The sequence below is a fragment of the Colius striatus genome, chromosome 7 (assembly GCF_028858725.1).
Source record: "Colius striatus isolate bColStr4 chromosome 7, bColStr4.1.hap1, whole genome shotgun sequence".
NCBI lineage: Eukaryota > Metazoa > Chordata > Aves > Coliiformes > Coliidae > Colius > Colius striatus.
In genome coordinates this window covers 24,913,363-24,941,293 of record NC_084765.1, presented here as the reverse complement: position 1 = coordinate 24,941,293, position 27,931 = coordinate 24,913,363, and the positions used below count along the sequence as shown (strand labels likewise).

The 27,931-nt window shown below is 39.2% G+C and overlaps 1 protein-coding gene across 1 annotated transcript in view; it reads left to right on the top strand.

Annotated features, from left to right (window-relative positions):
• The window catches only part of MYO1E (myosin IE), a 93,194-nt gene that overhangs the window by 582 nt on the left and 64,681 nt on the right, over positions 1 to 27,931 (top strand). The window lies entirely within an intron of this gene.

The following is a 27,931-nucleotide window of genomic DNA, read 5'->3' as shown; positions in this document are numbered from 1 at the left end:
TTCTTGACGGAGTTCTGTGAGGAGACACCGGTCCTCCCACCTCCTCCTCGGATTGTTCTCTGGCCCCAGTGTCCGAGCCTCGGTGTCTGCCCCTGGCCACTCGCGAGCGGACGGACGGAGAACTGTCAGCAAGAAGACCTAACGTGTTTCCTGAACGCAGGTCCCGAAGCCAGGGGTGCGGGCACCCCGGCTGTTGAGTCTGTCAGATGGCTGGCACGGTTGAGGAGAAACTGAGGTTCAGCAGCTGAACCTGGCTTGTCTTTAGTAATTGCCTCTTGATGATTGATAATAGCTTTCTTCCTGAAGTAATCCAAATAATGGTTATGACTATCTGTTACACAAGAACTTGTAGTGAAAAATGGCATGTGGCAACAAACTAAGCTGAAATCTATAGTATTTAAACAAGTAATTTATTCAAAACTGTTCTAAACTTGAATACTAAAGATCTGAGTTAAGATACTTGGAAAACTTTTGCATTGTTCCTGTTAAAACTTAAATAAGTATAAGTTTTAAAGGCTGACCAACCTAATCCTCTTCTAGTCAGAGCTTCACTGACTTATGTGGAGTGTTAGCTTGTGCCCTTCACTCCCAGTCTTTTAAATCCTCTCTTATTACCAGTGCTTGTACTTTGAGGCAATTAGAGTTATGTCTGGTTACACCTATATTGAGCGCAAGTCTTTGTTTTAAATAAAGCACCATAACCTTTGGTACTTGGTGGGTCAAAGGCACCTGTGGCACTTCTGGAATCCTTGGTAGAGATGATGTATCAGCTAGCTAGGCTGCTGACGTGAAAGGAGGTGGACGCTTTTGATGCAGGAGTTCAGAGGTCTACCTTTTAACAATAGTACTTTGACATCACCAAGTCTGTTAGTTGATCTGCTGTGGACTTCATTATTTCCTTTTTAGTGAAAGACTTTAATAAAAATAAAGTTCTTCTGAATACATGTAACTAACTGGTAACATTCTCAATGAGTTTTACTTGATCAAAGTAAGAGAACTAGTTTATTCCGTGTGATAAACTCTCCAGACACTTATTCTCTAGCTTTTAATTTGATACAGAAGTAGTCTTGAATTAATCTGTGACATCTCAAGCTAACGTGAACTACATCTTTAAAGATTGTTAGTAATGATTACAACAGAACTAGAAAATACTGTTTTCAAAAGTACTGCTTGTTTCAGAATTATGCCTAAATAATTGTTTGATAATCATTAGAAGGTAGTATTTTATAACTTAGCAGAAGGATTTCCTGGCAGTACTTAACAATGACTGCTTCTGAACATGAATCACACTACTAATCCTGAAACTTTATACTCATTCTTTGTGCTGTATAAAAAAAAAATCACATTATTTCCCTTATTTTTATCTTGATGTCAGTTGTAGTTGTTTCATTCTTCTCTGGCAGTCTGATATAGCAGAGAATATAAAGGCGATGCTGGTGTAAATCTGCCACTTTCTCTGGCCTCAGTGCCATTGCCCTGCTCAGGTCTGCTGGCAATGTTGTGTAGCTCTGTGCAACTTAGCAACACGTATGCACTTTTCTTTTGCTGGTTTATTTTTAATCCAGATCAGTATCTGTATCTAGTTAACTGTGGTTTCAGGAGGAGATATGCAGACGTGGAATGAGTGAGGTGTTTCATGGCTGTGTGCTGCAGTATGAGGAATGAGAATCAGTGGGGCAAAACTGCATTAAAGCTGACAGTTTTATGGAATGTGTGGCAACTGTTGATGCTTTTCTTTCCAAAGGCATCTATTTTTTTAACCCCATATTTCAATCTTTAAAATTAGAGTGTCTTAACAGCTTAGCTGCAACTTGAAATTTTTCAATAGGGTGCATTATGTAATTGTAAACTATTCCTGCTCTAGTGAAGGACTGGATCCTTAATGTTCAGGGAATCTCTTGCAAAACTAAGCTGGATCTTGCATTAAGTGAACTTTATGCAATTTTTGCTTTTAAGTGTGTATGGACCTTTGTAGTGTCATTAGGTAGTTCATAGAGATAGACTGGAGGATCTTACCTGGATTTGGATAGAGAATCTGCATCATGCAGGTCAAGGGATGTTCTCCCCCTCTACTCTGCCCTGATGAGGCGTCATCTGGAGTACTGTGTCCAGTTCTGGACCCCTCAGCTCAAGACGGACAGAGAACTTCTGGAGAGAGTCCAGCGCAGGGCCACCAAGATGATCAGGGGACTGGAACGTCTTCCTTATGAGGAAAGGCTGCGGGAACTGGGGCTGTTTAGTCTAGAGAAGAGGAGACTGAGGGGAGATCTTATTAATATTTACAAATATCTAAAGGGTGGGTGTCAGGAGGTTGGGACATCCCTTTTTTCTATAGTAGCTAGCAACAGGACAAGGGGTAATGGGATGAAGCTGGAACACAATCCAGCTTCTATTTAAGTGGATAAATCCACTTAAATAGAAGAAAAAACTATTTCACTGTTCAGGTGAGGGAGCCCTGGCACAGGCTGCCCAGAGGGGTTGTGGAGTCTCCTTCCTTGGAGGTCTTCAAGACCTGCCTGGACATGTTCCTCTGTGACCTGATCTAGGTGAACCTGCTTCTGCAGGGGGGTTGGACTAGATGATCTCTAAAGGTCCCTTCCAACCCCTACCATTCTGTGATTCTATGTTACAAAAGTAATCTTGTCACGTTAGTATGACAATGTGAGCTTGAACCTTTCATTTAAAGTAGCCCTGTAGTCTTCAGGGAAAGATTGTTCCCCTGGGTACAGTCAGTTGACTTGGACTCTCTTAAGGATAAAATGTTGAACATTACTCAGTGAACACAATACTATCTCTAAGGCATAAACTGCCACCATATTTATTAACACCTACCCCTTCAAGCACAAAACCAAATAACCACCCCAACTACAACCCATCAGTGATCAACTTTGCCTGCTTTGCATAATCTCTGTTCTAAATTACTTCTGAAGTTTTGTATCACTGTTTTGGGGAAGAATGAGAAAGGAATGCTTCAAGAAAAAGCAGGTTCAGCAGTATCTGGAGTAACTCACACATTGTCAAGCAAGCCAGGGTTGTCTAGTCCACTTAACCTTAAGAAAAAAAGGGAGTTCATATGTTGCCTTTAATCAGCACTTCAGTGCTAGGCATTTTTCTGTAGCACTGCAATCAGTATGTGCATTTCTTTTATATGAGTGTATTTGATGTCTTCCTATTTGGACCTCTTCATCAAAAGTAAAAGGTGGATTCTTAAAAAGAAACCTTTTTATGCAGTTCAACATAGCTTGACATTGGTAGAAGTTGGTTGTTTATACCCCAATCCAGCAGGATGTTGGGGGTGTCTTGATTTCGTGTAGTGCCTATGAAAGTCTGCACAACTGGAGATGACTGAAGTAGCCTGAAATGACCTGGTAGCCTTCAGGATTTGGTCCTCAAATAGCCAATGAGTTATGTGAGCTAGGACCTTATACTATCTGAAGTCTTTTCTTTTTCCTGCAAGAAAGTGACAGGGAAGATACTGATGCTTCTGTATTTGAAGGGTACTTTTCTGTCTGTCGCTGCAGATGGTAGTGTGAACTCAAACCTTGCTCTCTGCCAAATGTGGATTAGAGAGGGCCACAGCTTGTGCTTTACATTATATCTATAGAGGTACATTAATGGAAAAAAATCTTCCAGCTATCTGATGTTTCTGTCTGTTGATGTAGAAAATATAATAAAATACAGTAGCATATTCAATAGCAAAACTAGTAATTTGTATTTGATATGTTTTGTTTAGATTTATGTTGTATACATCCTCGTCTCTGTTTCTTTCTAGTTTAGACTTCTAGAATGGTTTGTGGATGTATTGTGTATGTCCCAATTTCAGCATAAAGAATCAGAAATGCATGAATGTTTAGATTTGTCTTCTAATATAGTGTACATGTGTTACTAATATATAGAGAACATGCTAATAAACATTTTCAGAGCTACAGAAGACTCATTTATGTCAGCACAACCTAATTAGCTTTTAGTTGCTATACCTGATGGGGAAGGGAGCAAAAAGATAAGAGGTACATTTCCTCTTAAGCTCCTAGCTCTTATACTTACTTTCCAAGGACCTTGGGTAACTGGAGTGAGCTTACTGTCCTTATATCAAGAGTTTTGACACAGATTGTTGTAGTGTTGCTGTTAGAGACTAGCTTGGGATTAGCCTGTTAGCTATCAGGTTTTTGCTTATGTTTTGGTTCTGATTGTTGCCACAATAAATGGCTTATAAATGACAAATTGATCTGCTTTTCTTGGTTTCATAAAATGCTACTGTAATGCATCACTTCAGTCTGGGTTGTTTTTTTTTTTTTAGGAAGCTGGGTTCTAGATCTAGGTGTGGCTACTGGAAAGCATTAAGAGCTGTGTTAGAAAGAGGTTCTTCATTAATTTAACCAGTTTGAGAGTTAACAGTGCAAGACTAGGAGTAAAATCAAAGACGGAGAGTGTATGTGTTACAAAAATAAGGATTTGAACAATAGTTCAGTCTCTCTGCAAGTGTTGAAATCAGTAGGCATAGGCTTTGGCAAGAAAGGTTGAGTTGTACTATTGTTAACTTTTTGGATGAAGCTACTTTCTACTATCTGAAGTCCCACCTTGAATATGAGCAACAAAGGTTTACATCAGCATAAAAGGCTAAACCTTTTGGGTAAGATTCTGTAAAGGTTCTCTATGTATATTGTCATTTTTTGGAGTTTAATTTCCCTGCTATCCTGTTGTCTGCAGAGGAGCTTTTCTGGTCAATACTAGTTGCTAGCAGATGGTCAGCATTCCTATTACTCCTGTGGAAGGGTGTGGGTTTTTTTTTTAACAGCTTGTGTATTGCAGATGTATAGGCTGCTTGCTAATATTTCCAACTATTGTGGCCAAAGGACAGTAAGCTACTTTATGTTATTTACTTTTACATCTGTGTAGTAAAAATAATAAAAATTATTTACTTTCTGCCATCTTTCTCTGATATTTGTAAACAAGAATTCTCTCCCTCCCTTAAGATCAGAACCAAGAGCTGTCTCTGACAAGTTGTTTAGATGTCCACTTCACCTAATTGTTAGGACTTGAGCAATCATAGCCTTTTGTTGCACTCCTGGGGGAACATGGGTTCAAAGAGCTGTATCTTAGTCAGACCTTGCTGGGCTCAATTCAGTCTTTCTCATCTACTTCTCCCTTCCCCCATGTTCCTGAGACGGTGCTGATCACTGTCCTGCCCAGGAAGTATGGCTATCATTCATCTCCTGACTCATCCTCATCTTCCAGCTTTCCTGTCCTCCACCTCCTGATTTTCCCTCCCTTCATCTCTTTAAAAAAGTGAATACCCCTTGGGGGGACCAGGTGTGCGGTCATGTCCTGACAGCACAAGGGATCTGTTCTCTCTGCTTAACTAAGTCATTACTGTGGTAGGAAGAGGTTTCTTAGTCTGAAGCATTTCCACATATAGAATGTGACAGTTATTTTATGCCTATTCAATATGCTTCATATAAACATGTAAACAGCTTTGCAGTTTGACTGTTTCATGTACAACAGCAAGTACATTAAAGCTCCAGATAATTAAATGTAAGTAGCCTAAGAAGGGGTATATGGACAAGGATTTCTTCCTAACGACACAGGAGCATCTAATTGTCATTAAAACCGTTGGTGGATTAAGTTCATAAAGTGTATTTCTAAAACAAATTTATAGTTTCAGTTATTTTTAATTGACACTGACAGTGCTTTTTGAAACAAAACCAAGGGGAGAGCTGACAAGGAAAGCAGTGTTGGTAATTCGAGCATGAGTCGGAGTTATCATCAAAAGTGATGCTTCTTGGGATGCAGACTTATGAGGTACTTTTAGATATGAAGAATTAATTACCTACTAATGTAAGTTACTAAATGTGAACTTTAAATTTAAGACCAGACTTTAGCAGATCTTGAGCATGCACCATGGTCAACACCATTCTGGAAGCATAAAAGGACAATAAAACAGATCTGGTGCTCTGCTTTCCAGTCATCTGGGCATTTCTGCAGCTGCCAGAAGTGTCTCTGGTGAAAGCTACTTATGGCAGTCAGAGGAACAATGCAAAAGGCAACAGCTTTATACTCTTGGGGTAAGATGATGATAGATCTCTTTCTTTAGCCTACTTCATCAAAAAAATGACATTGAAGCACATGCTTTTGCATAAACCATTTAAAAGTTATTTTGATGCTTTGTTCAGCAATTTGAGGTCTAAATGAGGAGTTTTGTTGGCATCCTTCAAACAGGACTAACAGTCTTGTAGTGACTAGCTGCACTTGTCCCTGTACAGGAAGTCTGAGGTTTTTTTTTCCTTGCCAGCTCAAAACCACTCACTGAATCACCTTCATCAGCTGAGCCTGAGTCTGTAACCAGTTTTTGGTCAGCCTTGTCTAATTTAAGTGTCAAAGTCGTATTCAAGTCTGTACATTGCAGCCTATTGTGCTTTATAAAATGTGTCAAATGTTCTTAACAGGATTTAAAATCTTTCATGCTTGTGTCTTATGAAATATGTTGCCAGATGTTTGATCCTGCACCTAGGATACTCTTCTGTTTTCAATCTGACATTCTACTACATCTGTGAGGCTTTAAATTCTAGGCAGTTTACCAGTGCACACTTATCTTTTGCAATGATTTATATCTTTCCTAGTGCTTTGAGATGTATATTGCTAATAGCAGAAATACAGAAAGATGGAAGTTGTGACCTCTTGTCAGTAGTGTATTTGCAATGCCAAGCAGTAGTCAAGAATTTGTCTCACTTTTGTTTTTTTTTTCCTCCCTTGAGGGATACAAGCTTGCACAAATGCCTGAGCACTTCCAAATTTTCTTTTACTGTAACTCTTAACCTTATGTTAATTCTCAGCTTTGTGAAGAAGGATGCTAATGTAAAGTGTATTTTAATTTCTTTTAACAAACGCTGCCAACATATTTCCAGTCCTTTGGGTTTCAACCCCTGTTCACTCTAACTCCGTTGTTTGCTATGGAACTACTGCTAGCCTGGAGGGTTAGTAGGAAGGTTCCCAGGACAAAAGTTTACCTAGGTATTGTAAACGTATATATGCACTGCATTAACGTTCTGTTAACTGTTGGACTCTGAACTATTGTAGTGATTCTGGTGTACTGAATGCCTTTTGATCACTTTGAGACGATCTTACTGCAGATCTTTTGGTATATGAACTGGAAAATACTTCGTTGCTAAGTGAAAGCAGTGTCCTTGAGGCTTATTGAAGGAGTATTTTCATTAACCGTAAGCTTAAAGTCTGGTACTCAAAAGCAAGTGCATACTTTTAAGTTGGAGTATTTGTTTTTTCTTTCAGTATTTGGGAAGAACTGGATTTTTCTGTTTATCAGTCAGGAAAGAATTTGTTTTCTTGTCCTACATCCCCAACTTTTTTTGGTACATACCTAAAGAAAGGTATGTATTTTAGGTACAAAGCATCCAAAATAAATACTGCACAAAAGTATGTGTAGCAGTAATTGTACTTACAGTATAGATGCACTTTAAATGTGGAATTAAAAAGGTAGTGAGATCCATTCCAGAAAGGTGTTAAAGCTACAAACCCATCTGTCCTTGCATTCTGAGTACAGAGGTACTAGCTGTCTACATATATATACATAGTCTGAACTAATAGTTGTGCAGTATGTTCTGGTAAGGCTAGTGAAACAGGAATTTTTGTGTGATTGTTTCTACTGTCTTAATATTGAAACTGAGCTATCTCTTGGTATCTTCTGATATCTCTCCTACTAGAATTTGAATTAAAAAGTGGGATTGTGTGGAAATGGATGCATTACAAAGCATAATTTTATTACTTATAGCTTCTGTGCCATATAATATCCTACTGACAGTTGTCTTGAGTAAACTTGATTAGTTCCTGAATTGCTTTAATCCATGAAAACAAGTATTTTACTTTAGCAATTAAAATATGGTAAGCCTTCTAAGAATAGAATTACTTATGGATTTGTTTGTTTTGGGTTTTTTTTCCTTCTTGCCTCTACTTTAAAAACTGTATCTTATGCACAGTTGTGTTTCCAGAACTTGATAACTGTGTTGTTGGTAGTCTCCAAAGCCTTTTTCAGTGCTTCCCCTCAACTTTAAGTATATGCTGGGAACTACTATATTGGTCAATAATTGCTAGATTCATGAAACCAAAGATTCCTATAAAAACATTCTGGTCTTTGCAATGGAGAAGTTAAAATAACTTCTCAGGGTGGGGTAATTTGGGTGTTTTCATTTTTTGAGGGTATCCTGATTGTTCTCTGTGTAACCTGTGAGACTTGAAGACACTGGATGTTTTAGCATTGATTGGCCCTTGTGGGAGGGGAGTAGCAGTAGCAGCCTAAACTGGCTAAGATGCTAGAGAGCTAAAAATGCATACATGTGCCCTGAACTGTATCCAAAGTGTGAGCCATTTTCTAGCTTTGCAGTTGGATGTTGGCTTTGCAAAGCATTTCTTCCTCCCTTTCCTGGGGTAGCCAAGAGTTCCTAATTACAGATACTTGAAGCCCACATTTGCTAGTGATGCTAGTAAGGGCATTAGCACACAGTGCTTGTGTGAGGAGGAATATTTTTCTTCTGAGTGATGGAACTCCGTGGGTCCCTCAGGATCTGGCCATTCAATGGCCAGTCACATTCTAGTTACCAGTTGTTGAAGGTGAAGTGCCTGCAGGAAGGTTGTCTCCTATAAGGACCCAAGAAGTCCCATTCTATTGTAATCAAACAAAGAGATCTCAGGAAATAAACTTCACTGGTCATCTACCACTTTAACTGAACTGTCTTAACAATATCCTGCCTAAGGTGAAGAGACCATTATCAACAGCTTTGATGGGGTGGGCCTGGTTACTTTGTATGCATGCCTTGGTAAGGACTGTATTCTTGAAAAAGAACAGGAGACTGGTAAGTATAGAAGCCTTTGCCCTTGGGGTGATAGCTTACCCAATGTACCTGCAAGCCAGGCTGAGGACTCCATATGTAGAATATCCATATGTATTGGATAAGATTTTGTATAACTGTAGCATGGGCTGTGCCGACCTTGTGGAGTTGCCCTCTAGCACCTGTCTCTGCATGGACCTCCACTCTGTATGTAGGTTGCCTTATTGCACACCAGGCACAAACCTACTTTTTGGACAGAAGTCTGATTTGAGATTTGGCCTTTAATGTGCAGAAACTTGAGTTCCATTTAAAGCAGAGTTGGGAGGTGGGGGAAAGGTGAATGAGAGAATAACTTCATCATAGGAGAGGCCACTGCTTTTGCTAATTTTGCTGGGTTTCACTTGTGGTTTTTACTGTGTTGGGTTGCAACCACCAGGTTCAACGCGTGATAATTTTCAAATGAGAAGATAGGAACGGGTCTTTGCTTCAGCAGAGTGATTCAGATTGGAAGTGTAGCTAAGGCAAAGAGGACTTGGCAATATCTAAGTATCCGATATGCAGAACTAATACATATTTTTATATATATCTAAAAATGTTGAGTACCCATTTCTAGCAACTAAGTCTGTTTTCTTAAGAAGCTTAGATATTTGCCTATTACTGTCACCCTTGTCTTGTGGCACTATGTAATAATGTATATCTACATGGCAGTAAAGGACTAGATTGAATATCCTGGGGAAAGTAAGAATTTGCCCAGTTTAATACTTCAGTAACAATTAAATCAGCATATGGGATGCTATGTGGCTAACAGACTTTGTTTGATAGGACTGAAATGAGATCTGTTGCAGTTTAAAGAAGTACATACAATAATGGAGATCAATCTGTTCTAGCCTGGAGCTGCCTTCAAACACATACAGTATGTGTTCTCTACAGAACTTACTGCAGTCTCTGCTGACCTTGGCCTCAGTCTGAGGAATGTTTAACAAAGTGAGTGAGCACCCTGTGGAGACTATGAAGGGGTTAATCTATTGAAATGGTACGCACTAGTAGAGAATAGATTATTTCATGTAGATAGTACTGTTGTTGACTGACAGTTTTAATGTTGAAAGGAATACTTAGTTTGCTAGTTTCTAGTGTCAGTTACCCAGCTTTCTCCAGAAGTCATACAGCTATTCCCATGAGTACTATTTTTTAAGCTTTTCTAGTGGTACATAGGAATTCTGGATTCAGGGCTCTTAATGCCTGAAATACCAGCACACCCAGTCCACAGAGAGCTGATCTCAATATGCAGACGAAGTTCATGACCAGCAGTGATTTCTTCCTGTAGTTTACTTTGTGCTTTTATTCTTGGTTCATTCTAGGAATGCTTGAGAAGAAACAAGAGCATTGGTTACTTTCCCCCATATTTGGTATTGTTCTACACAAAATGAACGTCCTTCCTCACTAAAAAAAGGGGCGATACGGTGTTTCTGGACAGTCTAACCTGCCTCAAACCATGGGCTAATCTTGGCAGGGTCACATTGAGTCTGTCTTTGTACAAAACTACACTGTACACAGCTATAGAGTTACAGTGATGTTAAGCAGTTAGGTGGCACTAATGGAATGAGTTGAGATATATGGGCCTTCATCTTCACAATGCTAAAAGTTTCTCTTAACAGTTACAAGGCCTTCTCCAACAGAGCTTCCATTGGTCTGTACATTAGTAGCAGTGTATTTTAAATTACAAAGAATCAGAATTAGTGGAGATAAAAAAAGTACTTGAGTGAAATGAACACTTGGCTACTGCTGGTAGTAGAAGAGGAAAGCATAATCAGAACATGTGTCAGTTGTGCCTCCTAACTTGCTCCTTGGGGTTTTTTTTTCCCCTTGAGTTTTGTACCTAGATGGGCTCATGTTGTATTCTATTTCCAGTACAGATTTAAGGGTGAGTGGGAACCCCAAGTCTTAAACCTCCTTTCTTCAACAGTCCCTGATAAAGCTATAATGAGAAAGAAGCAAAGACAGTGTACTTTAGAAAAGCGTTTTAATCACTAGAAATGTAGTCCCTAAGTCCTGCTGAAGTAGCTGTCTGCCTTAGCTGCTCCCATGCAATTCACCAATAGAAACACAAATTAGTTCTGTGACAGCAGACTTTGATCTTTAGTTTAGGAGTACTGAGCTTGAGCTCTTCCAATTTGTATTGCAGTCTGTACTTAAACTCACAAGAAATAAACTTCATCTGTATGTATCAGCCCAAAATTAAGGCATTATGCTTACAGTCCTGACAGAAGTAAAGCCTTAGAATTTTAGCTAAGAAAGGAATGTCTGAAGCCCACCCAGAAGAGCAAAGCACAGTACAAAATTCTAAATCCCTGTTTCGAAGATATAGCGTAAGTCTATAAACTTAACTCTTTTTCCAGTCATGAAAATTTCTTTTGTGGAAAGGAATTTAAGAGCTGTTTATTCCGAAAATAGTCTGTGTGTGAAAGATGACAAGTGCTGAAGCAAGTAGTATATTTGGGCTGCATTGACAGGGCAGCCTGTACCTTTAATGAATAGGCACATACTTCATAAACCTTTTACCATCACTAAGGATGTTCTGATGAATCCGTTCTGAAGATAGTAGTTTGAGTGTAATGGAGGAGCATGTTGTTACCACAATTAATGAATTAGTCATGAGTAGCTATGTAGTTGACACACCTTGAGAATGTTCACTTACTGAAATCAAGTTTTCTTTTATTTGGATAATATCTTAATAGTACAGGCTGAGGCATTTTTGCACCAGAGGCCGTTGGTTAACTTTTCCACTTGAGTTGTCCAGTACCAGGGTCTGTGTTCTCAACCAAGAATACACTTAAAAATGGAACAAGCTGTTAGCAGATATTACCCTTTACTGTATGCTAGAATTTTTTGTGTGCTGAGTATCTAGAATCTATCATCTCGTGACTGCAAGGGGCAAAGGAAGCTGAACTGCTCCCATCAGTTTAGTTGTAACCTGCCTATTGTGACATGTACTGGATCTCTGACATTTAGTAACAGTTAAATAGCTCATAACTTAGTATGGGGCAAAAGAGACTTCAACCAAAAATGCCAGTGGGAACTTCCTAGGGTTCTAGAATGCATTTTAAGACTTTGGGGAGTTCTTCTAATCTACTCTTCAAAATACGTAGCTGAGGAGTCACTAGCTATGGTTGTGAGTTTTACGTCTGGAGCAGATGGCATTTCTTGAAGAATACTAATTTTTATTTCAATTATTCTGCCTGACAGCTGTGATTAGATTTTAAAGTTGACTTGGTTCTTTTTCCCCTGGGCTTTGAAGATGTTTGTCATTCTGCTCTTTTACAGATGCAGAGTAGTAGGCTAACAATGAAATACTAATCTACTGTTGCTGTTTGCTCATTGAGAGTGCAGGTGTACAAACAGGAAAGGAAAAAACAAAGGGGAAGTTAATATCATCTGATTGCCAAAACAAAAAAGCACCAATTCAGTAGCTAAAATTATGTTCAAGCTAGTAACAGGATACAGTGAACAATGAGGAATGGTTTTTACATTCTCTAGCAAAATGTGTCCTTTTAGGGCTTGTTTTCTGATTATTCTTGACCAATAGAAACTCTTGAGGTGGGTGGATGTCTGCCTCATTTAAATGAACCCACTTGTTTTTTGACATACCTCAATGAGATGCCTAGTCATTTTTTAGGTTTTTTTGGGTATTTTTTAAGACTTGGAGTAGCCATGAAAATTAAAACTACTAATTTTTTAAAAAGATGTTGTTGAAGTTGGGGCAAATGAGAACATTGCACGTATTAGAACTGGCAGGTTGGGGAATAGTTTCTGTTACTCATTTAATATTCTACTGTCATTATAATAAAACATACTTTTTTCCCTTTTATTCTTGTTCCTGTCTTCCTGTCTCTAGAGTGACAGTGTGCAAGAACCACACTGAAATAGCAAAGCTGTGCAGAGCTGCGATGCTCACTCTCTGTGGATGTTTTATTCTAGTGCTATTTTAATAAAGAAGTACTGGAAATATTTCTAAGGGGCATATGCATAACAGCTGCTATGGTCTTGGTGTTGTGGAGTTCTCAGGGCTGCAATAGCTTGTGGGAGGGCTGGAATGCTCTGCTTAGTTCGACAGCCAATGTATTCAAACTACATTGTGCTCTCTCAAAGCATAAATTGTATCTGCAATAAGACCATCAGGTGTTACTTTCTCAAATAGGAAAGAATAAGGGGACTAAATCTAAGGAAATAGTGGAATGATTTGGGTTGGTGAAGTGATGGGAGCCCAGTCTGCTCCAAGCAAGCGGCTTCCAATTTCAATCTTTTGCTACTTCATGTCTACCTTAGTAGTCTTTCCATCTGTTCATAAGCCTTCAGTATTGCTGATGAGAGTGCTTCATTCTAATGTGTTCTCTGATGCTACCACTGCATAGGAAGCCTGTGCTCGTCCTCATTCCCACTGATCAGCCATGTGCCTTTCGAATACTTGGCCTGATTCTGTGGGTCATAGTTCTTGGCTTCTGCAGTTGTCTTCCACAAGCTTTCCCTTCTATTTCTTTACATTTCAGTAAGCCTTTACAGAGGTCTCTAAGTGCAAATCCCAAAGGGCATGCTCCACTTTGTAACAGACTTCCAGTGTCATTATCTGTAATAGTATGTGTAAGTTATGCCTTTACTAGTAGTTCTAAAGAGATTTAACCTTGCTCAGGCAATGATTCTTAAATGGTGTGTGTGAACATTGGAATATTTTTCTTGTACCTTTAAAAGTGCAGATTTCTGTGTTAGTGCCTCCTAAAGGAAAACTTGCAATGAAACACATGGCTTAAAGATAATGAAGTTCTATTTTGTACTTTGCAAGAAAGTAATGGAGGTGAAAATGAATATACAAAGACTGACAAACCTGGTTATATGAAGAAGTCATGTTATTAATTAAATACCTATATATGAAATAGGACCTTAATGGTATATTACTTATTATCTTTATAGCACTCCTTATAGTTACTGCTGCAAGGTGGTGGAGAATTTGAGTGCAATGAAATAGGTAAGGTACTCAGTTTGTGCATTAGCACTAAATTGGCAAAACATCACTGAGGATAACTCTCTTACTAGGAATGTATGGAATAGTTGGTGTTAGATGCTGCCACAGACTACAAGTGAGTGTTAGAGTATTTTTGTAAAGCTGCTGTCACCACTACCGAAAAGCAATCTGACAACTTAAGAACTGGACTCCAGACTTAAAAAAAAGTTATTGCAAAATGTTCCATGGCGTCTCATTTGTGATCGAAAGGGACAAAAGCTTCAAATATTCTTTCTGCTGAATCAATGGGCAATTAGTGACTCATCAATGACTAAATAACTTGGGCTTTACCTGATGCTTCCTCTTGCAAACAATTTGTAAATCAGCTCTTGCTAAACATTGTCTTTAGAGCAAAGTCCAAAGCAAACTAGCTGCAGGCTGCCTCCTGGTCCTTCTTACTCTGTTTTGGTGGAAACAAAGCTATTCTGGCATCAGACATTACACAAGGACTATATGCGTAGCCTAATTCTTTAGTCTACATATTTTCAAGAGGTGCTTTCCTTAATTGAATACGGCATTTTTAGCTGTACAGCAGTTATTATAAGGTTATTCAGATAAAACATTTTGTAGGGAAAGGAAAAAAGCATAGACAGAGGGCTGGGGTGGTTAAAGATCACATGCCTGATGTGTGATGTGTTTTTCCACTATTGCATCACTAAATGATACTTAAAACTGTGCATATGAAGGGAACCTTGTGGTAAACAAGCTTTTCTCAGTTTACTATATTTCAAACAAACCCAAGCATGTAATGGCACCACTAGGGGTTTTGTGAGCAGGAACATGAATCCCAAACTTACTTATAGTTTCTCATTCTGACTTGCGGAAACTCAAAAGAGTTATAAAGAAGGTACGTTTATTCGGCGCCGGGCGCACAGGGGATGGCTCCACCACAAACGTGTGCACCCGACTGGCAACTTGCTGGACTTATATTTGTTGCAAAATCATATGATGACATTATCCACCTAGACAAAGACACAACCTGTCCCTGATTTCACATGTAAATTAGGTCTTTTCTTCCTTTCATTTGCGTGATGTCTCCCGGTGATGGTCTTTGGGGCCTTGGGAGATGAAGACTGATCTGAGTCTTTCTCACCCCTGATCTTTGCACAACTTCAGATGTCACTTGACCCCTCGCAGAACCGGTTTCTGCTTTCTAGGAAGTTGGAGGACCCCGGAGGTATTGTGTAAGGGGATAAGCACGACCTTTTTACAGCTCCTGTGTGAATTTTGTCCCGTCTGAAAAATAAGCTTTATACTGTTGTGATAAGTTGTATAAGGTTTATTAATACATGTCACTATAAAGCTCTACATCAATTCCACCCCATTTCCTGACACGCTGAAGCACTCCATGCCTTGGGCCTTTAATCCCCTCTTCCATCATATGCTCTAAGTCATAGAAAAGGATAGTATGCTGCCGTCGAGTGACCTCAGTGGGGGCTAATGGCCCACCCCTTATGAACACCAGTGTACATAGTGGCATTAGAAATACTGGGAGATGACATGGCTCAACTGTGTGTAAAGAGTACAAGTCTAACTAAAGAGCACTTTCTACTAGTGTGTTCTTTGTTTATTTTGAAAAACTTAAAGGCTTTTCCTGAGGTTTTCCTCTATTAACATAAGTGATTCTGGTAGCTTTTGTTAACTAGATGTGTTAACAATAGAGTGAGTCTGTAATACTAAAAATGGTATTCTCCATAGTTAAATAGTAAAGATTTGCAGATTGGTTCAGTTGCTGGCAGACTCTGCACCTTGCTAATTAAAAAAACCAAAAATACCTGTGTAAAGAATTACTCTGCTTTTGTTGGATTTGGTCTTACTTGGCCTAGTTTTACTGATATTTTTTTGTGCGTGTTTAAGAAAAGTTACCTTGGAGGATGTTTGAAGCCCTGTTTCCATAAGCTGTGGAATAAATGTCCTTCATTTTATTGTGGCAGATTAGATGGAATCTGTAAAATAAACTTTCAACTAGTCTTCTGAAATCTGAAAAAGGGCAGACAAGGAGGAAAACTTAAGGTTTGTGGACTATGTTCTCAATTTTCCTTTACAAAAAAAAAAATTGAAAGGCCACTATATATAAAAATGCATAGGCTGCCTCAGAATTGTCTTTTGTTACAGTTCTACATGGACAAACATTCATAATTGGCCTAGATGCTTTCTGCAGAAAGAAGGGGAGGACAGCTTTCTTGTCAACAAAACCTGACTAGACGTAAAGAAAACTGGCAGAATAGATTGGCAAGTTACTACAGATACCTGGGTCTTTCATGGTTCTTTGCTCTTTTTTAATTACATGTTCATAATTAGAAGAATTTTGATTATGAAGCCTCAATGAGTTTCAATATTTTAGGTGTTGAATAATTCATGTTAAAGTTTGTTTGCATATTGTGTATGGTACCAAAGAACCTCAAGCAACTGATTAAAAAAAGATTTTACCACATTCCTTTATGCACAGTTATCCTCTGTTTAATAACAATATTTACACAAAACTATCTCTGCAAAATCTTAGCTATGTTTACATAAAGACTGATAGTACATTTAGCCTCAATATTGCATCATGAAGGCTGCCCAAATCTTTCCCATTCCTGGATTGTATTTTTTAAAATGTTATGGAAAAAGTGTTCCAACACACTTTGTTTCTAATTTTTATTTCTTTTATGTAAGGGTCCTTTTCTTTATTTTCAGGTTTGTGTGGGTACTGCAGCCAAATACAAGTAGCATAACTACAAAATGAAGTGTTCTGGAGCTTTTTTGTTAGATTAATTCAGAGGTTTTAAAGTGATATTTGTCCTTTGTAAGCACTGACTTTAGACTGTGTTGGAGTGGTGGTTTGTAGTATTATCAAGGAATAACTTAGATTTCTGTATATAATTATCAGATGTAGTAAATTGGTCACAAGAATTGTCAGGGATTATATAGAGAAAAAAAATCACCCGAAATTGCTTGGAAGATCTTGCCTATAAGTTAATATAATTTTTTTTTTTTTCCCTCCAAGGAAGAAAATAGACTTTTAAGAAAACAGCCTTATAAATGTAGAAACATGTACTGCATCAGTGCCTTGGCATCTTCTCATGTGTGTTCAAACATCATTGGTCAATGCCTCAGAAGTTTATGGCATTGACTTAAAATTTTTAGTTGTCTAAGAATCACACATAATAATGCCGTCATGAAATTTAGGGAAAAAAAGCCAAATATGCAGTAGTAAAGAATGGGCAGTAGTTTTGGTCTTCAGGCAAGGGCAGTGTGTTGCTGCTTTCAGAAGTAGCAAAGGTTGAAAGTGTGTCCTGCTTCTTAGCCAGGACTTGGAGCTGCCTTTTCTGAAATGTTCTCAAGAACCAGCTGAGCTGTTAATGTCTGTGGCTTCAGAAACCAAAGGTCAGCTGAGACAGGAATGAGTATTGCTCACAGCAAAAGGGGACAAAAACCCAGGCAGCTGAGTTGTGGCAGAATAGACTGATCTCAGACAGAATGCAGTGAGATACTTGGCCAGTGGAGATCACATCTATTAATTTTTAGCTTTGTTTTGTTGGATGTGTTATTATGGAAATAGGGAAAGTAAGTGTACAGAGCCAGGATTCAAGCTTAATTAAATGATTTGAGGCGGGAGAAAAGGTACAGCAGGAGGAAGATCCAACAGGCCTGTGAAATCTTAAGCAGGCTGGGTTATTCAGAAAAACATTCAATGAATAGCATTCTTGTAATGTTTACAAGGAAACTGTAATGAAAGCAAATGAATAAAAATATATATATTTGTCAGTTGAAAACAAACCAGTTATTCTATACAACCAAAGTATTATATTCTGTACTTTTAATTTAGCTTCTTGTCAAAGCTGCTCTAGACTGAATAATCAAAACTGTTTTAGAAAACTAGTGCATGGCAAATATTAACTATATTCATAACATACATGTGGAGAGTACTCTGGTTATGAGACTGTCTCTATTATGGACACTCAGTGGGACCTGCTTGCCCTGGCATGGGTTGATTGTTGGTTAAAATAAAAGTCACATCCCAGCAAAAGGTGAATGAAACTGTGAATGAACTTGTCCCCTGACTCTTAAGCACTTTCATTATTCAATCACTGAGTTTCCCCTTTTGTACCTTTACTTTGAGTAGCTTAGACTTTTCCTGCCGACACCATGTACTTTGCAGAAGAATAATTCCTTTGTCCCTTGATGTTTAGGTTTGGTCCTTACATGCATAACTGAAAAAGTAGAGTGGTCTGCAAAGTTCTGTGTATTGGGCTTTAACATCCTTACTGTATCATGAAAGGGGGAACTGACGGATCAGGGCAATGTGCTTCTTGATGGGACTCCTGTAAGCTATAGAGAGCATTTGCTCCTTAGTGGCAGTGTAGGTGTGTTGCCATCCTCAACCCTTAAACTTCAAGCAGATAGTAGCCACTTTGCAAGTAGTTGGATGTCAGCTTATAGATTTGGTCTCTTGGACAGGTGTGTAACTAACTCATGGGGTGCAATACCAAAAGCAATTTTTGTTTATGTAAGAATTAAAGAAGCATTTGTATCTGCATGCACCAAAATAAATATTTAAGGTTGGAGCCCTTTCAAAAGTTAATTGATGTGTTAAATAGTCTTCCCCAATGTCTGACATAATCTCATTTCTTGTGTGAATAGCAAAACATGAAAACTAATAAGAAGGAATTTGTGGCTTGACCCACATGCATCGTGCCATCCAGGTGTCAGCTCTACTGTAGCTGAGAGAGCACCACTCCCTGGGCCTTGCCCCACTTGCTCTGAGTCAGTGCTGCCGAGGTAAACAGGAAGCTGCTGCAGTCCTGGAGCTTTTACTCTGTTTACTCAGCACTTTGAAATTAAAATAAACATAGAAAGCAATTTTTATATTGGAACCTCCCCCACTATGGAGCTTCTCCTGCTCCCCCACACAAGCTCCTCCAGCCACAGTCACCAATGAGAGGAGTTGACAGCTCATCTGAAATGGTGATGGGGGAGGATACTTCTCTTTCCCTCTGAATGAGCAATAAATACCTTTCAGCTCTTCAGTGCATATCCGCCTCACCGCAGCTGTAGCTGCCCTCTGCTGCGCTGTAGCTGCCCTCTGCTGCGCTGTAGCTGCCCTCTGCTGCGCTGTAGCTGCCCTCTGCTGCGCTGTAGCTGCCCTCTGCTGCGCTGTAGCTGCCCTCTGCTGCGCTGTAGCTGCCCTCTGCTGCGCTGTAGCTGCCCTCTGCTGCGCTGTAGCTGCCCTCTGCTGCGCTGTAGCTGCCCTCTGCTGCGCTGTAGCTGCCCTCTGCTGCGGGACTGCAGGCCCTTCCTTGGGCTCTCTTCCTTCAGGAAGTTCCCCCAATACAGCAGTCTGTGTAGGAACCAAGTCACCCAAGCTCTTCATCCAAACATAGTCTGAGGACAGATTGTACACCTCTTTAATCCAGTGTGGAAGTGGATATTCTTGAAGCCACCTAATGGGGAAAATTCCAGATTAATTTAACAGTATACCTTGCAATTCTGGAAGCAAGACTTTGGCAAATTAATTCTTTAGCATGGGACACCACCCAGGTCCAACACAGCAGTGATGATCTTGTACTGCTCAGCATATTGTGGTTCAAACTACACTATGCACACAGGAGGGGCAGGTCCCAGTTACAACAGTTGGGAAGATAAAAGTGAATGTTTAAAAAATGAGTTAATGTGAAACCAATGACTCTTCCAATGCCCTTGGTAAGAAACAAGCAGTTGACTATGTCTTAAGTTTGGCATCTGAGCAGTTAAAGAGAACTCTGAGCAGTGCATTATGCTAATAAAGTGGTGTCAGCACAAAGGTGTTTTTTTGGTACATGCTGTTGAAAAACCCATCTTGGCCACAGTTATCTGCTGTGTTGCAGCTTTTACTGTTTTATTAGGCTATTACAATGAAGAGTGTTTTTCTTTAGCCTGAACTGCCACAGGCATGTGACTACATGACAGTCTCTATTAAAAAATGTTTACATTCCCTCTTGTTTTAAATAAGTTCAGAGAATGACTGTATTAATACATAAAACCAGAAGCATCTCAACTGTAGTTTTTCAAAATTATTTCAAATTCAGATGTGATTCAGGAGGATAATTTAACCTAGGTGCTAATTGTATAAATAAATTGTCCAATTTTTGTGAAACTGCTTCATACTTTTACTGAAACCGGTGAAACTTGGCATAAAAACCTTCTAGTTTGATGTTCTTGGTTAAAAATAACAGTAATATACCAACTTCTTTAATCTGCACGACCTGTTGTGTTCTTACTCACAATCCATTTGTAAGTCATGAGCACAAACATACCCACCAAAACTAGTTTTTCAATAATTTACTGAGAAGAAAATGTAGTTTAATGTGTAAAATTATGACATTATTATCTGTTGCTGGAGTGTGTGAGGGCGTCACACTGACATTAAATTGGTCTTATGAGTAGGTGCTAAGCAAATGAAAAAAAATAGTAAGTTTGGGGCTACAGGCAAGTAAATGTGTCTCCATGAGTAGTGTATTAAGTTAATAAAATGGGCATGTTGGGGCATAGATGTTTTTATTTTTAATTAAATCTCTAAGCCAGACAAAAGTAATGCACTTACTGAGTTTGTTTCCATTTCTTTTACATGTTTGGGAAGGTTGATTTTGCTCTTTCTAAAATAATATTGACAACCATTTGGTCACCAGTGTATGTGAGCTGGTACACTGCATTAAAACTCTGGTTTTAAAGAGCTGCTTTTAGTAGACTGTTCAGGCAGTAGGTCAGAGTTTAATACTCAAGAACCTTAAAAAAGGTATGTTGTGGTAAAAACTTAGAATTCATAAAAAGAAAAAGCGTGAACACTGAAGTCGGTACACTGCAGTTAGAGTTCATCCTTCTCTAGGCCATACACTGGGCATGGCCCTGGGCTAAATAAAAGTAGTCTCAGGCTAAGCAGCAAAGGTCACTGCAGGGCTAGGCTGTCATAAATAGTTATTGAGTGACATGGGGTATTGTTAGACATGTGAACCTTCTCCCCTCCATCAGTTACTGTGAATCACAGCAAAGTGTGAATCGCTGCAGCTGCAAAGCCTGAAAGAGGTGTGGTAGGGGCGCTGGGGAGATGCCCAGCGGGTCGAGCAGGCTCCCCTTCCCAGCCCACTGCTCATCACTGTGCCATGCACAGGCTGTCTGTGGGCCACTTGGGGAGTTTTTGTGTGAAGAGCTTTGTTATTAATTAACAAACCATCAGAAAGTTACTTTCCTCCATCTTTTAAAAGTAACAGACTACAGATTGCAACTAAGTTACTAGATTTTGACAAGTCTGATTTCATTAAGATTTTCCAATGGCTTGGTGTTTTTAATGGGGAAAAAATAGCTTTATCTGGTGTCTGTACTGACAGAAAGAATAAACCACAAAAACCATCCAAACCTGAAAGCCCTAGCAATCTAGGAGAAGAGGTTATAGCCAAAGTGTAACGTATCTAGTGTGTTACACTGTGTAGAAACATGATATTAATCAAGAATCAAAGTGAAAGTCTTACAGGTGGAGACATAGTTCCTAATACAAATAATATCTCAGTGCAATACAATACACTATTTACTATCACTTTATTTTGTAAAAATTTCATTTGTCAAGGAATAAATAATAGTAAAATTATTTGCCAGAAAGTGAATATTTTATGACAACAGAGCAATGTTACAGTGAATAAAGTTTTATACTAAACTTAAGGGGAGATTCAGAACACTGGTAGTTTGGCATCTCTTCTCTTATGCTTCGTGATTACTGTCAGCATTGCCATTGAGTATGTTTTCCAGAGATAAATCAGGGTTTACTGGGGTGTATGGAAAATACTTGTAGTAAGTATTTGCTTTTAGAGTATAGTATCTTCTTACTGTGGTCAAAACATTTAACAAGTTATGTAAACGTTTGTTGTTGGGAATGAGATATTTTCAGTCACTCCAAAGTGCTAGTGGTGTCATTGGAAATTGATTCAGTAGATGTAGACAGTGCATTTGTTGTAACTGATACTCTTCTTCGGCTACAGCATGATACTCTTTGACTACAGCAGAGTAGCTGCTAAATGGGAGCAATTATATTCCCTGGAAATTTTACGAATACTATCTTGATTTCTACACATTTAATACTTGCAAACATGTATTGATTTATCCTTTCATCCTTTACTGTTGTCTGAGTTACTTTGTATTTAAATTGAGTCAACAATTCAGAAATGCCATCATCTTCATTTCCTATTCTGCATAGATAAAAAAATAAGTAAAGCCTGCAGGTAAAAATAAGGTTAACATAATTTTCTTTTTTGTTATTTGCTGATGCACCTGCATCCAATAATCTTCTGTGGGAGGACTGTGTGGCTATGGAAAAGAGAACCTTTCTACAGAAAGAAAGGGTAGTATTAAAGTCCAGTCAGAGACTAGGTCTTCCAGAAGTGATAATAGCAGGTATTTGGTCCTCTTGTGTAAATAACAAAGAGAAATGGTATAATTCAGTTTGAGACTAGTGAACTTTTTGTTTGTTTTCTCCTCTGCAGCAAGTGAAATAGCAAAGGCACATCCTCAAGTGCCCCGAGGATTGAGTGAGCAGTGCTACTAAATATATGCTTGAGTGCCAGGTGATTAGATCTGAGAAGATGCTGTGGCTGTCCTCTCCTTAAGACCTCTGTATCTTTGTGGAAAATAGAGTGATGTGATACAGGAAGTTGTTAATTGAGAGAGTCTGGTGAGCTTCCTCCAGCTCACCTGGTGAACTACAGAATCGATGTGCCTTTAGTTTGCTGATGGGGACATCCATCCTACAATTGTCATTGTAATGGGGTAATTGAAGGCTCCAGGAGTAGTCAGACTGTGTTCCAATAAAACTCTCTATCACAAAATCAACTGGAGACAGGCTTTGGCCTTAAACTCTCAGATTAATATCTTAGCAGTACCAGTCTGATGAGGAAACAAATTCCTGCATTTTACTGTGAAACAAAAGAGCCAAAATAGTAGGGGACAAAGGAAGAGCAAGTCTGCTATTCATGTACAGCCTTGTAGAGGGCAGTAACTGAGCAGAAAGAAATTAACTTAGGTGTTTGTGGCCTATGAGCATGTCTTGGTGGCTAAAGCCTGAGATTCCAAAAGCTGGGAGATGAGGCAGGGAAGTGATACTGACATCAGCTGGAACAAGACACGGCTGGAATGGCATTATTGTAATATGCCATTGTTTTTACTTTCTCCAAAGACTTCAGCTAGCACCAATATAGCGTGTACTACACAGCGTCAAAACACTCCCTTCTTGCAGTGCGTATGTGAGACACTGGGCAATGCGTAGTGCTCCTCAGTCGTGCTGTTTAAAGAGTCCTCTCTCTGGAAACCAGATGGTAAGATCCCAGTTGACTTCAGTTTCTTACTTAGTTTCAGGATGATCAAGGAAAAATATTTTTCAGACTGATGCTATAGGAGAGGCAGTGGCATTTTGACTGAATTTACCACGTGAGTTTTCAAACTCCATGTTTCAATTAAAGACCATAATATTTTTTTTTGTAAACATGACACAGAAGGCTCAGAATAAATTAGTCATAGACAAATTGTTTTCTGATGTTTTAAAAAACTAATCAATAAAAAAGAAAGTTGATTTTCCCCAAGGGGAGTAGGAAACTTTGGGGGCATGACAGCTGTGGAAAATCTTGTGATTTTTGGCCTCTGAGATCCTAGCTGCTGTGCAGCATTTTGAGGGAGGAGGTATGGAAGTAATCTCAGAGCATAAGATCTCAGGAGGAGGAACCAGCACCCATCCTTTTTTCTGTAATAACAGTGAAGGAGGAAAGAACAAGTTCACACACACATATATGCCTCTGTATTGCACAGATGCCAAAATGCATTTTAGTAGTGATCAGTCTTCTGATAGCAAGTTTGGGTTAAAATGTACAGAATTTTTTAGTATTAAGTTTATGATATGTGATTGTATAAACCCCTTTGAAGCTAGTTTTTGATGGAGTGACGGATATAAAAGCTTTATTATAATTGTATATAAAATATACAGACCAAGGGTTAGTATGCATAGATTCTGCTGTCAAACAACTGGAATGATTTCTCTCTCTGTGTGTGTACATATACACACACACACAATCAATGATGAAATGTTGCTGTTGCAAGGCCTATTCTTAATCCACCACAATCACAAGAAATTTTTCTATTCATGCCATGACAAGCAAGTAAAACTTAGAACAGCTCTGAAGATTGCTCAAAAAGTCAAGACAGTTCGTATAAAAGAGAGCAAGTCAACCATATCAAGTAGCTAACAGTATTGCATTTCCTTGAGAAGATAATTTATTGGAGCATTAGGCTACAGCCTGTGAGGTAAGCAAAGAGGAATTTACAGTTTATTAACTGCTATCTGATATCTGGTATGTGTGTCCAGAGGTGAGCAAAGAAGCTGGTGAAGGGTCTGGAGAACAAGACTGATGAAGAGCAGCTTAGGGAGCTGGGGATGTTTAGCCTGGAGAAGAGGAGTCTGAGAGGCGACATGATCATTCTCCACAACTACCTGAAAGGAAGTTGTAGCTAGTGGAGGTCAGTCTTTTATGTGGAGTAACAAATGAAAGGACAAGAGGAAATGAGCTCAAGTTGAGCCAGGGGAGGTTTAGATTGGAGATGAGGAAGAACTTCTGCTGAAAGGGTTGTTAAGCAGTGGAAGGGGCTGCCCTGGCAAGTGTTGCAGTCACTATCCCTGGAGATATTTAAAAGCAAAAATGATTCTCTGATCTGCCCACCATCCCTGTATGTTGTGCCAAAAACTTGGGCATGGTAGCATGATCTGCCTAAGCTCACTTCCATCCTTATTTTGTTCTGTTGAGTAGCTGTGTCTTTTTGAAAATATTAGTGAAAATTAATGCTGATGCAATACATGATCCTCACAGTCAAATACTGAAGTAACTGTTATTGTGATTTGTCTTCCCTGACTCCTGAAAATGAGCATAATGCGTATAGCCTGTAGACATCTCACAGCCCCCTAACTTGTCTTGTGTTACAAACATGCATTTTCTGTTCAGGTCAGCAGGTTCTGGGTTCTGTCTGGTGTCCTTCTCCTGTCCCAGGCTGCAAGGGAGACAGAGCAGGGGCTGGGGAAGGGGAGCTGTCTGGGGCGCAGGCTCTGCTGGGGCTGGCAGCACCATACAGGAGCTGATGGGAGCACCTGCCATCGCCTGCAGCCCACAGCCAGCTCTGGAGGCAGTGCTTCCAGTCACACTGGGCCGAATCCAGCCCTGTCCAAGGGCAGACATTGAGAACTGATGGCTTTTCCCCACAGGAATATTTTTCTTCTAAATATTTTTAAAAGTGTTTTATTTTTTTAGGTGCATTTTTGGGGATATGAACCGGCTAGTAGTTTCCATTATACAGTTTTGGTAGTTTTAGTTCTCTATAAAATGTCTGTCCTGCTGCTAGATGTTCATTATTTTTGCTTTGCAACTTCCTCAGATCATAAAGCACTGCTTTTTGTCTCCCTTAATATTTCCCTCATGTTAAATTTAAATAATTTGCCTTTTATCTTTGTCCATCTAGCTGCCTCTGCTGTCTTCCTTTAATTTCCTCTCTGAAATATGGTCACTCATTGCAACCAATATCTTATTTTTTTTGAGCATTAGATATACAAGAGATATTTTGGAGCATTTTTGCGTACTGTGGCTTCTCAATTTTGATTATCCCAGTCGAGGGCCAAAATTCCTGTGAAGTATTTCTGCAACATTCTCTGAGAACAGCAGACTCTTTCACTTTTTAGAAACATGTGAAAGATTCCTGTAAATGTATTACAAAAGTTTGCTATTTTGATGGATGATATCATTGCAAAAAGATGTGTAATTTCAAAAATCTTGTTAGGTGGAAGAATTGGTACAAATTATGCATGTGTGAGACTAGTGATTTGCCTCCATTGGTAGAGCAATGTTGTCAGGTGTGGTGTAAATGATGTGCAGCTTTTTCTGTTTTGTGGCATCTTTGGTTAAGATGACTGTTATCATTTGGTATTGTATTCATAATACTAACCTGAGTAGACAGACACATGCCTCAAAAATGACAAGGATTTTGTGCAATAGTAATCCGTTAAATCTGAAAATGGAAAGAAAAGGTTGTGCTTGTGGTTATTTGACACTCTTACACCCTCTTAGAGGCTGAGAATCCCTTCTGCACTGTGGTGGAGGATTGATGTTTGCAACTGAAAACTAGCTGTCAGGGATTCAGGATGGCAATCTTTCCCATTGTGGGAAGCAAGAATGATTATTTATGGCATGTAGGCTGTTGTAATTTAGACAGAGCCCCGATGGAGAGAGAGAAACGACGTTTTTTTTTCTCAGGGGCAGAATAACAGTCTCTTCTGATCCCTTGATTTTAGTGCTTTATTTTTAGATGTACTATTTTAAAAGAGCTTGAAATACAGGAATATTTGCTTTTTTTTTTTCCAGTTGAAAGAAAACCCTGTTGTGACACAGCATGACTCAATCTTTTTATAGCCACATCAAATATGTGTTGCTTAGGATAATGTAAAATTATACAAACAATAATAAAGGCAAAAATGAGAAACCAGCAGCTGCTATTGTAACACAAGGTAGAGGGGCAGCAAAAAAAGTTCTGTAAATAAATGTCTCATCGATATTTATTATTCATTCCAAACAAAAACAATAATATGCTTTAACCATACAAAAAGTAATACAGAAAACATAGACAGTATTTAGTACATAAAAAATATTTGACATCCCGTCTTGCTATTAATGTAGCAATTTTCTTAATCTGGTAATGAATGGATGTTAAGGAAGATGGGAAATTTTTTAGCTTCTTTGGGGTCTTGATTTTTTTGATGCTGAAGATAATGAAGTCTGTGAGGTGGAGAGGAAGGTACTGCCTTGTCTGTCTGTAGCCAGGTGGTAACTGTATCCGTGCTCCCGAAGCAGCACGGCTCTGGAACAGTAGGCTCTGAGCTCACGGGGTCATCTTGTGACTCATAAATATTATTCTTGTCAGTACAAAGCTGATTCGATTTAGAGCCTAAAACAGCAACCAAATGAATAATAACAACTGACAGCAATGCAGTACACGCCTTTAATTCCAGCATCGCCAGCCCAGCCATTCCCTGTGCAGCGCCAGGTGCTGGTTCCAAAGCTCAGGGAGAGCCTGAAGGAGGCCTGGCAGCCAGATTGTTCATCACTTGTTTTTCCACTTCTATGGCTGTTGATGTGTTTTTATGAGGGTGGGTTTTTTTTTGTTTTGTTTTTTTAGTCTGCCAAGCTCATCTTTTTTCAGCTGCTTAGGCATTCTTAGTGCTGACACAAAGACAGCCATTTGCTTATTTATTGTACAGTTAGATTACATCTTTCACTGAGAAAACCTGAGAGAAGCTAAAAAGCTATTTGCTGCTATCCAAACTGCATGGCAAAGCCCAGGGGTGAACTGTGAGCTCTGAGCTGCTCTGTTTGCCCGGCTCTGACCGTGCCATGAGAACTCTCTTTAAATTACCGAGTCCTCACTGTGGCTACTGCTAACACAAGGGTATGATGCATCTCTACCAGCCTTTTGGTCCTAAGAGACCTGACCGGTCCCTGGAGCAGGTGGAGAGAGGTGGAGGGTGTGTTGTGTGAAGGGCAACAAAGGTCAAGTAGCAGCTGAGTGAATTAGTCTGAGCCCTCCCTGCAAAGCAAGTTCAAGTTAAGGTGGACAGCACTTAACTTGCTCAGGTGAAAACTGTCTCCAGGTTAGAGCACTGCATTTTCATGTGGATGGTAGAAATTTGTCATGTGGATGGTTAAATTCTCAAGAAAAAGGCAGTAAGAACAAATCATTAGTGTTTGCAATGGAGACACTTGGAAAGTATTCTAACTTTTAAGTATATATCCTTGCCTTTAGGAAGAGAGAAACAGAGTTGCTTTTACAACTGCTATGATGTAGAGTCCTTTCAGATGGTTTAATGAAAGAAAGTTTTTGTTTTGTTTTGTTTTAAACTTCAAAACTGTATAAAACCCAGTTAAGAGCTGCACTTGGTTATGGTACCAGTTGGAAGTGTCTGAAGTTGATAAATTCAGGTTAGACTCTCGAGTCACCAGTCTCACTTGGA